The sequence below is a fragment of the Bos javanicus genome, chromosome 20 (genome assembly GCF_032452875.1).
Source record: "Bos javanicus breed banteng chromosome 20, ARS-OSU_banteng_1.0, whole genome shotgun sequence".
Lineage (NCBI taxonomy): Eukaryota > Metazoa > Chordata > Mammalia > Artiodactyla > Bovidae > Bos > Bos javanicus.
The window spans coordinates 37,635,288-37,643,911 of NC_083887.1; the positions used below are offsets into that span (position 1 = coordinate 37,635,288).

At 44.9% G+C, this 8,624-nt stretch overlaps 1 long non-coding RNA gene across 2 annotated transcripts in view; it reads right to left on the minus strand.

Annotated features, from left to right (window-relative positions):
- The window catches only part of LOC133233670 (uncharacterized), a 30,651-nt gene extending 22,270 nt beyond the window's left edge, over window positions 1-8,381 (minus strand). The window contains exons 1-2 of one of the 2 annotated variants that reach the window (XR_009731802.1): window positions 7,874-8,381; window positions 4,278-4,352 (exon numbers count right to left, since the gene is read on the minus strand). This is a non-coding gene — a long non-coding RNA (uncharacterized LOC133233670). The remainder of the gene's footprint in view (window positions 1-4,277; window positions 4,353-7,873) is intronic. The other variant, XR_009731801.1, reaches the window with a different exon arrangement.
- Window positions 8,382-8,624: the final 243 nt, after the last annotated feature.

Here is an 8,624-nt window from a genome sequence, read left to right on the forward strand (position 1 = left end):
AGCTGAAACTCCAATAGTTTGGCCACCTGATAAGAAGAGCTGATTCATTTGAAAAGACCTTGATGCTGGGAAAGATTGAAGGCTGGAGGAGAAGGGGACGACAGAGGATGAGATGGTGGGATGGCATCATGGACTCAATGGACGTGAGTTTGAGTAAACTCTGGGAGTTGGTGATGGACAGGGAGTCTTGGCATGCTGCAGTTCATGGGGTCACAAAGAGTCCGACATGACTGAGCGACTGAACTGAACTGAACTGAACTGAAACCAGAATGAGCATTTTGATACTGGAGAGATTGGGTGATTCCAGGCAAGACAAGTCTTGCTTAGAGGAAGTAGAAATAATGAGGGGGGAAAATGGCCTTCTAACAGATAGGTGATGAATGTGATTTGCGGGCTTCAAGTTCAAGGAGGAATCCTGGGCTAGGATGAAAAAGGGTCTGCTCCTTCAAGACCAAGATGGGACAAAAGGAATGACCTCAGCCTTGGTCAGAGGCTTGGAAGTCAGCAGTGCTAGCCAGTGGGGCAGTAGCTTTGAGGGTCAGGATCTTCAGCAGGGGCCTGTGGCCTGGCAGAAAGAAGGAAGATGGGGAGTGCCCAGATAGAGCTGTTTTAAAATGTTCTTTAAACTGAAGCCAAGCCACTGAGTAATGTGCATGGCACTGAAAGGTTCTCCCTGTGAAATTCCCCACACTGCAGCCATTTATTTGGGATCTTGAGCAGACAGTATGTGCTGGTCTTAAAAAGGCCAGATCCAGAGGGGAGAGAAGGAGAGGAAAATTAGCCCTCAACATGCTCATCAAGGGGGACTCCTTTCTAAATACCTTACTTCCCTCCTTTCATCTTTTAAAAAGGTAACACAGTTTTTTAAGGAATCTCCACACTGTTCTCCATAGTGGCTGTACTAGTTTGCATTCCCACCAACAGTGTAAGAGGGTTCCCTTTTCTCCACACCCTCTCCAACATTTATTATTTGTAGACTTTTGGATCGCAGCCATTCTGACTGGTGTGAAATGGTACCTCATAGTGGTCTTGATTTGCATTTCTCTGATAATGAGTGATGTTGAGCATCTTTCCATGTGTTTGTTAGCCAAACTGGAAATAGAACTGCCTTATGATCCAGCAATCCCACTGCTGGGCATACACACTGAGGAAACCAGAAGGGAAAGAGACACGTGTACCCCAATGTTCATTGCAGCACTGTTTATAATAGCCAGGACATGGAAGCAACCTAGATGTCCATCAGCAGATGAATGGATAAGAAAGCTGTGGTACATATATACAATGGAGTATTATTCAGCCATTAAAAAGAATTCATTTGAATCAGTTCTAATGAGGTGGATGAAACTGGAGCCTATTATACAGAGTGAAGTAAGCCAGAAGGAAAAACACCAATACAGTATACTAACGCATATATATGGAATTTAGAAAGATGATAACAATAACCCTGTGTACGAGACAGCAAAAGAGACACTGATGTATGGAACAGTCTTATGGACTCTGTGGGAGAGGGAGAGGGTAGGAAGATTTGGGAGAATGGCATTGAAACATGTAAAATATCATGTATGAAACGAGATGCTAGTCCAGGTTCAATGCACGATACTGGATGCTTGGGGCTAGTGCACTGGGACGACCCAGAGGGATGGTATGGGGAGGGAGGAGGGAGGAGGGTTCAGGATGGGGAGCACATGTATACCTGTGATGGATTCATTTTGATATTTGGCAAAACTAATACAATTATGTAAAGTTTAAAAATAAAATAAAATTTTAAAAAAAAATAAGTAAAAAGGTAACACATATATATAATTTAAAAAGTCAAGAGGCATATATAATTTGTTAGAAAAGCAGAAAATTGTATAACATGACTGAATCAGGAGGGCATTTGGGGAGCTCTGACTCTAAAATATAGACTTTCACCCAATCCTGTTGATTTCAGCTACTCTATTTGGCCCCAATTTCTGGAGGTGCCTTTTGCTATTCATTGCTAAATTTTCTAAGGTTTTCTTGGTGCAAATCAAACTGGTTCTCAGCTTTCTGGCTTAGGGAATACATTCATGTATTTTCTATTTTCTGAAATTTTGCTCTGAGTGCCTCCTCTCATGGACTACTTGCCTTTTAGATTTATGGTTTAAGAAAATAATCTCTTTACTGGCATTTTTAGTAGTGTTTTGGGAGGGAAAGAAAGTAGATGGCTGTGTTCAGTCTGGTCTGTGGATTTTTACCAGAAGTCATCTTTCTCCACTAAAAAAAATTTCTTTTTAGTTGGTGACAATGACGATAGTAGGAGCCAATATAAGTGGGATATGTGTGTTCAGTTGAGAGTCTCTCTAGTTGGTTAGTCAGTCTGTCCATCTATATCTTAGGAAGGGCCAGATCCCCATGCTTAGGAATTCTTGTCTATGTTAGTCACAACCAACATTAAACATGCCAACATTCACATTATAGGGGTCATAGAAGAAGAAGAAAAAAAAGAAAGAGCCTGAGAAAATATCTGAAGAGATGATAACTGAAAACATCCCTAATCTGGGAAAGAAAGCAGTCATCCAAGTACAGGAAATGTAGAGAATCCCATACAAGGTAAACCCAAGCAGAAACACATATTAATCCAACTGACAAAAATGAAAGACAAAAAGAATGTATGTTAGTCACAAGTTTTAGTTAATCTTGGTTTATAGGGAGATATTAAAGCAGAGGGGAAGTGGGAATGCAGAAATAAGATTATTTCATCATCTTTCAGGAGCAAATAGTTACTTCCCAGCCCCTCCTATATTTTGAAGGAAGCTTTTACCTACTGCTTTCTGAATCCATAGCTTAAAATTCTTATAATCAAAGGTGCAAGCCACAGGATCTCCAGGATGCAGAGTAACAGGGGTAGAGCTCTCCATTGGATAGATGCATCCATCTCAGGGTAGAGGCCCAATAACAGCTTCCCCACACTTATAGACTGACTCTCACTTAGGGAAAAGCCAATGAGACGTGACAAGAATTAGCAGCTTTCTCTTCAATACATGGGAAAAGGCAGAAATTCTAGTTTGTGTGCTAGCAGGAACTCAGGAAAAGAAGAAAAATACTCCTCCCCTTCACACTTTCTACTACCAATGACTCTTTGTTTGGGGATACAAATACATTCAAGCAAGGACTACATCCTCATTCATAGCGGAACCTGAGTGGTGAGTCTGCAGACTCTGTGAACCTGGGGTCCAAGATGGCAGCAGGCAGGTTGTTGAAAGTATGGCTGCTACAGGAAAACCCACCTAGCTTCCCAGTGTCAACAGTTGGTGGGCCCTTGAACACACCCACAGCCAGGGCAAGAGTGCTGTTCCCAGGGTCAATGGCACATGTAAGCTGACTCACAGGTTAAAGGGAGTGGAGTCTGACAAAGCAACTCTAAGGATGCAGCTTCTCTGGATGTTTGTCTCAGCACCTCATGCCACATGCTCCATTTTACAACCTTCTCTGCCAAGACTTGGAATGACTCAAAACTGTCCCTTCTCAAAATTAGTCAGCTCTCTTCAACGGCAACCAGGAAGTTCAAGCAAGAGTGTTCAGTCCAGTCTTGGGAGCTGGAACTAGCATTACCTAGGACTTAATCCATTTCCCAGAGTCATTCCAGAGATTTGGGGCAGCATTTCCTATGGAGCAGGAGGTTTAGCAATCAAATGAGGATACTAGTTAAAACTAGAGCTCACCCCAGATTTCCCAAATTAATAATTTCTTGAGTTTTAGAGTGGGCATGCCTGGCCAACTTCACTTTCAAAAAGCAAGTTTCTCCCCTCCTGTACTGTTGGTGGGAATGTAATTTGAAGCCACCACTATGGAAAACAGTATGGAGGTTCCTTAAAAAGTAGAGTTACCATACGATCCAGCAATCCCACTGCTGGGCATATATCTGGAAAAGATGAAAACTCTAATCTGACAAGACACATGTACCCCAATGTTATAGCAGCTCTATTTACAATAGCCAAGACATGGAAGTAATCTAAATGTCCATTGACAGATGAATGTGGTGCATATATACAAAGGAGCATTACTCACTCATAATAAAGCATTTTCATCTGAAGCAAAATGGATGGACCCAGAGGTTATCATAGTAAGTGAAATAAGTCAGACAGAGAAAGACAAATATCATATGATATCACTTACATGTAGAATCATTAATACAAAATGAACTTATTTACAAAACAGAAACATACTCACAGACATAGAAAACAAACTTATGGTTACCACATGGAAGTTGGGGGGAGGGATAAATTAGGAATTTGAGATTAGTGGATACATACCAGGTGGTGCAGTGGTAAAGAATCCATCTGCCAATGTAGGAGACGTGAGTTCTATCCCTGAGTCAGGAAGATCCCCTGAACAAGGAAATGGCAACCTGCTTCAGTATTCTTGCCTAAAAAATTCAACGGACAGAGGAGTCTGGCAGGGTCCATGGGGTCTCAAAGGATCAGAGATGACTGAGCGCACACACACACACACACACACACACACATTTATAAAATAGGTAAACAGCAAGGATTTACTGTATAGCACAGATAACTATATTCAATATCTTGTAGTAACCTAAAATAGAAGAATCTGAAAAAGAATATATTTATATATATTACATATATTGTGTGTAATATATATATTATATATTATAATGTTGTTCAAGCATCCAGTCATGTCCTACTCTTTGTGACCCCATGGACTGCAGAGTGCCAGGCCTCCCTGTCCCTCACCATCTCCTGGAGTTTGCCTCTCATTGTATTGGTGATGTTGTCCAGCCACCTCATCCTCTGATGTCTTCTTCTCCTTCTGCCCTCAATCTTTCCCAGCATCAGGGACTTTTCTAGTGAGTTGTCGTCTGTTCACATCAGGCGACCAAAATACTGATGCTTCAGCTTCAGCTTCAGCATCAGTCCTTCCAGTGAAGAGTCAGGGTTGATCTCCCTTAAGATTGACTGGTTTGATTTCCTTGCTGTCCAAGGGACTCTCAGGAGTCTTCTCCAGCACCACAGTTCGAAGGCATCAATTCTTTGGCATTCTGCCTTCTTTACCGTCCAGCTCTCACAACCATATGTGACCACTGGGAAGACCGTAGCCTTGACCATACGGACCTTCACTGACAGAGTAGTGTCTCTGTTTTTCAACACACTAACTAGGTTTGTCACCACATTATATATTATGTACATCACTGAATCACTAGCTGTATACCTGAAGCTAACACAATGTTGTACATCAACAGTACTTCAATTTATAAAAGGCTCTCAGTTAGTTCTTATACGTATTAAGTATCTGAAAACTTTCGGGGCAGTCTCCCAACTTGCAGATGATAAGATTCACCTACTTTCTAGGCTATTCCCCCAAAGATTTGATTCAGAGCATCTGAGACGGAGTGTGGGAATTTGTATTAATATTTTCAGCAGGTACCCCATGTGAGGGCTTCCCTGGTGGCTCAGTGGTAAAGAATCCACCTGCCAATGCAGGAGACCCAGGTTCCATCCCTGGGTTGGGAAGATCCCCTGGAGAACGGAAAGGCTCTCCACTCCAGTTTTCTTGCCTGGAGAATCTCATGGACAGAGGAGCCTGGTGGGCTATAGTCCATGGGGTCGCAAAGAGTCAGACATGACTGAGCAACTAAAACAACAGCAACAGTAGGAGATCCTTAACCCGAGGTTATGGCACGTGTGATTACTAAAGGGCGGGCCCAGGGCTTCTCCATCTGGTTTCCCTCAGAATTGCCTGAGGAGTTTAAAGAAGTACGTACACCTAGTCCACTTGTGATGACTTCAATTTAGTTGATTCTTTTCCAGATGATTATAATTACTATGCAGACATCTGAACTAGAAGTCCCACCCATGCCTTACTTCAAATGGGTCTGATTCCCAAGGATTGGAGAGGGCAGTTTTGACTGCTGAGCAGAAAGTGTTTGGAAAGATCCTCTTTTCTCTTCTGGAGCAGGAATCCACTTGAGAAACAATGATGGCAGCTTCGAGTCAGTTTACAATTGCCACAGCACTTTTGATTTGATTTGATTGTCACAATGTGGGGTTGTGATGTGGATACGTTCATACTGTCAATTTAAGGGTGAAAAGCTTGAGGATCAGAGAGGCTCAGAAACCTGCCCAACGTCCCACAGCCTGTCTGTGGGTATGTATGGGAGTAGCTTTTTGTCTCTGGTCCGTTTAAGCAGAAAATGAATAAAGAAAGGAGCTTTTGCCCAAGGGATTGGGGAGCACTGTTGTGGGTCTCAAGCTAGGGCTTGGAGAGGAAAGAGGAGGAAACAGTTCTGATGCTAACTTATTTGTTCCTGCTGCTGCTGAGAGCCTGGAGTTAGATGCTTCCTTTGAAGTCTCCAGGATGAACATGACCTAAACCAGACTATACTTGGCTGCGGCCAGATGGAGGCCACACTTTGCAGCCCTTGACTGAGGACAGGGTGAGTTGGGGCCACACAGCACATTTTCCTCTGTATGAAGCCTGCTGGCCTTTGGGAGACTGATCCTTGACTTCATTAGTACATAATAACCGCTGACATTTCACAACTTCTCCCAGGCTCCGGAAGTGGGAAAGCTCTCAGAGAGGGGAATTCTTTTCCCTGTGGCCCTTCACCGGAGCCCACACCAAACGACTGCTAGGCTAGGACTTACTGTATGGCAATAGGGACCCTGAGGCCTACCTGGCGCCTAACTGACATGGACTGAGGGACCAGGAAACTCTCTTATCTGCATGACGGGGGCTGGGTGGCATGGCCCCTTGGACTCACATTCACAGGAGAACAGCCCTAGCCATTCCAGCCAGGGAGGTCCTTGGGAGAAACAGAAAGCGCAGAGAGGAGTAATGAGGCCCTCAGCACCTTTCACCAGGCCTGGGCTTGACATCCACATACCCTTTGCTTGCTATTGTAATGAAGGGGAAAACCAGTGAGGGGCAATGTGTGAGTGGAGCCGGGGGGTGATCCAAGCGTGGCCAGCTCCCTGGAAGGCTTGATTGTATTGGCCGGCATTTCTTTGGCTGCCAGCTTATTTGGATCCAGAAATGGCATGGAACTGCTGGCATTGGAAGTCTCTTTACCACACACTGGGAAATAATCCCAAACAGTCAGAGCAAGCCACGGGGCTGAGGTTTGGCTAGGTGTGCGGGTGGAGCGAGCAGAAAGAAGCAAGGCAGTGAAAGAATTCCCAGTCAGGAGGAGACAATATATGCTTTCTAATCTCTTTCATCATGAAGTCGCCCCTGCCCCTCCTGAGTGAGCGGGCCCTGGGAGGAGGAGTGAATGAAGGTGGAGGGGAGAGAGAGAAGATGGGAGGGTAGAAACAAACTGTAGTAAGGAAAGGGACCCTGGGGACAGAGAGAGAGGGATGCAGCTCAGCTTTCACGCTTCTGGGATGTGCGTCCATGTGTACACACACACACACACACACACACACACACACACACACACACACCTCTTTGCCAGCTTCTAGCCTGCAAGTTAGCCAAGAATTTTCAGATCGTTCATCTTAAGCATCCGCTCATTGCTCTTCAGTTTCTCAGTCATGTCTGACTCTTCGCGACCCCCTGGACTGTAGCACACCAGGCTCCCCTGACCTTCAACATCTGGAGTTTACTCAGATTCCAATGGTGAATGCTATCTAACCATCTCATCCTCTGCCGCCCCCTTCTCCTTATAGTCACCAAGAAAAGGATTTCTTTCTGTCTTTGAGTCCCATTCCTTAAACCACGTTAATATGGTTGTGTTACACTTAATAGGTGATTTCATGTTTACTTACTTCCCCCTGTGCGCCACCTTTTGACTAAGTGAGCAGACACGTCTTCATGGCTGAGAAAGCTCTGTGGCATTTATTTCCTCCTCCCCACCCCTGAAGAAGCACACAGGCTCCTTTGCACATACCAGGAGCTTCATAAATGCCTGATTGTCGATGTCCTTGCAGGAAGGAAGAGTCCGTGTCTCTCCTGGGCTGTGTCACCGAGCAGCTGGGTTTGGCCAGGGGCCCAGCGGCAGTTCTAATGATGTGAGCCTTTTCTTGGGTTCCTGAATATTCAGCCCGCAGAGCAGTCACCTGGTCCCAGGAAGCTCGGTGTCTTCTCTCATCCTGAACTTCCCCATGTGGCCAGCTGTAGCTCCGGACCCTGCAATAGGGTTGTCCTTGGGGCTTCTCTTCCAGGCCCGAGTTCTAGGTGACACTGTTCTCATGTGTTACTTCTGCTATTTTTGCTAATCTGACTTCTTTGGCTGGGGCCCAGCAAAGGCTTCTGTAAGCCCTGTGCTCTGAGCCAAGGCAAGTCATGATATAGTAAAGATCCTGTGAAACCAGAATACTCAACTGCATGCTTTGAAGAGAATTTCAGAAAGTACTCCGAGTTTCCAAGCTTGCCATCTGTGGCAATTTCTTTCCCCCCAGCAGCCCCACCCTTACTGATTAATGAGATGCCCTGGCTCACTCAGAACTGCATTCCAGTCCCCTTGCCATCTCCTAGGGGAGAGGGAACACACACCTGGCTGTGGTCACGCCTACTTGGAGTTTACACCCCGCAAAGAATTCCTAAGAAACCTAACAATCTGGTAAATTAGAGAGGCTCAGGCTCTCGGGTTCTTACAGACTCACCACTGAAATGCTTTACAACCTTGGCCTTAGCCCCTC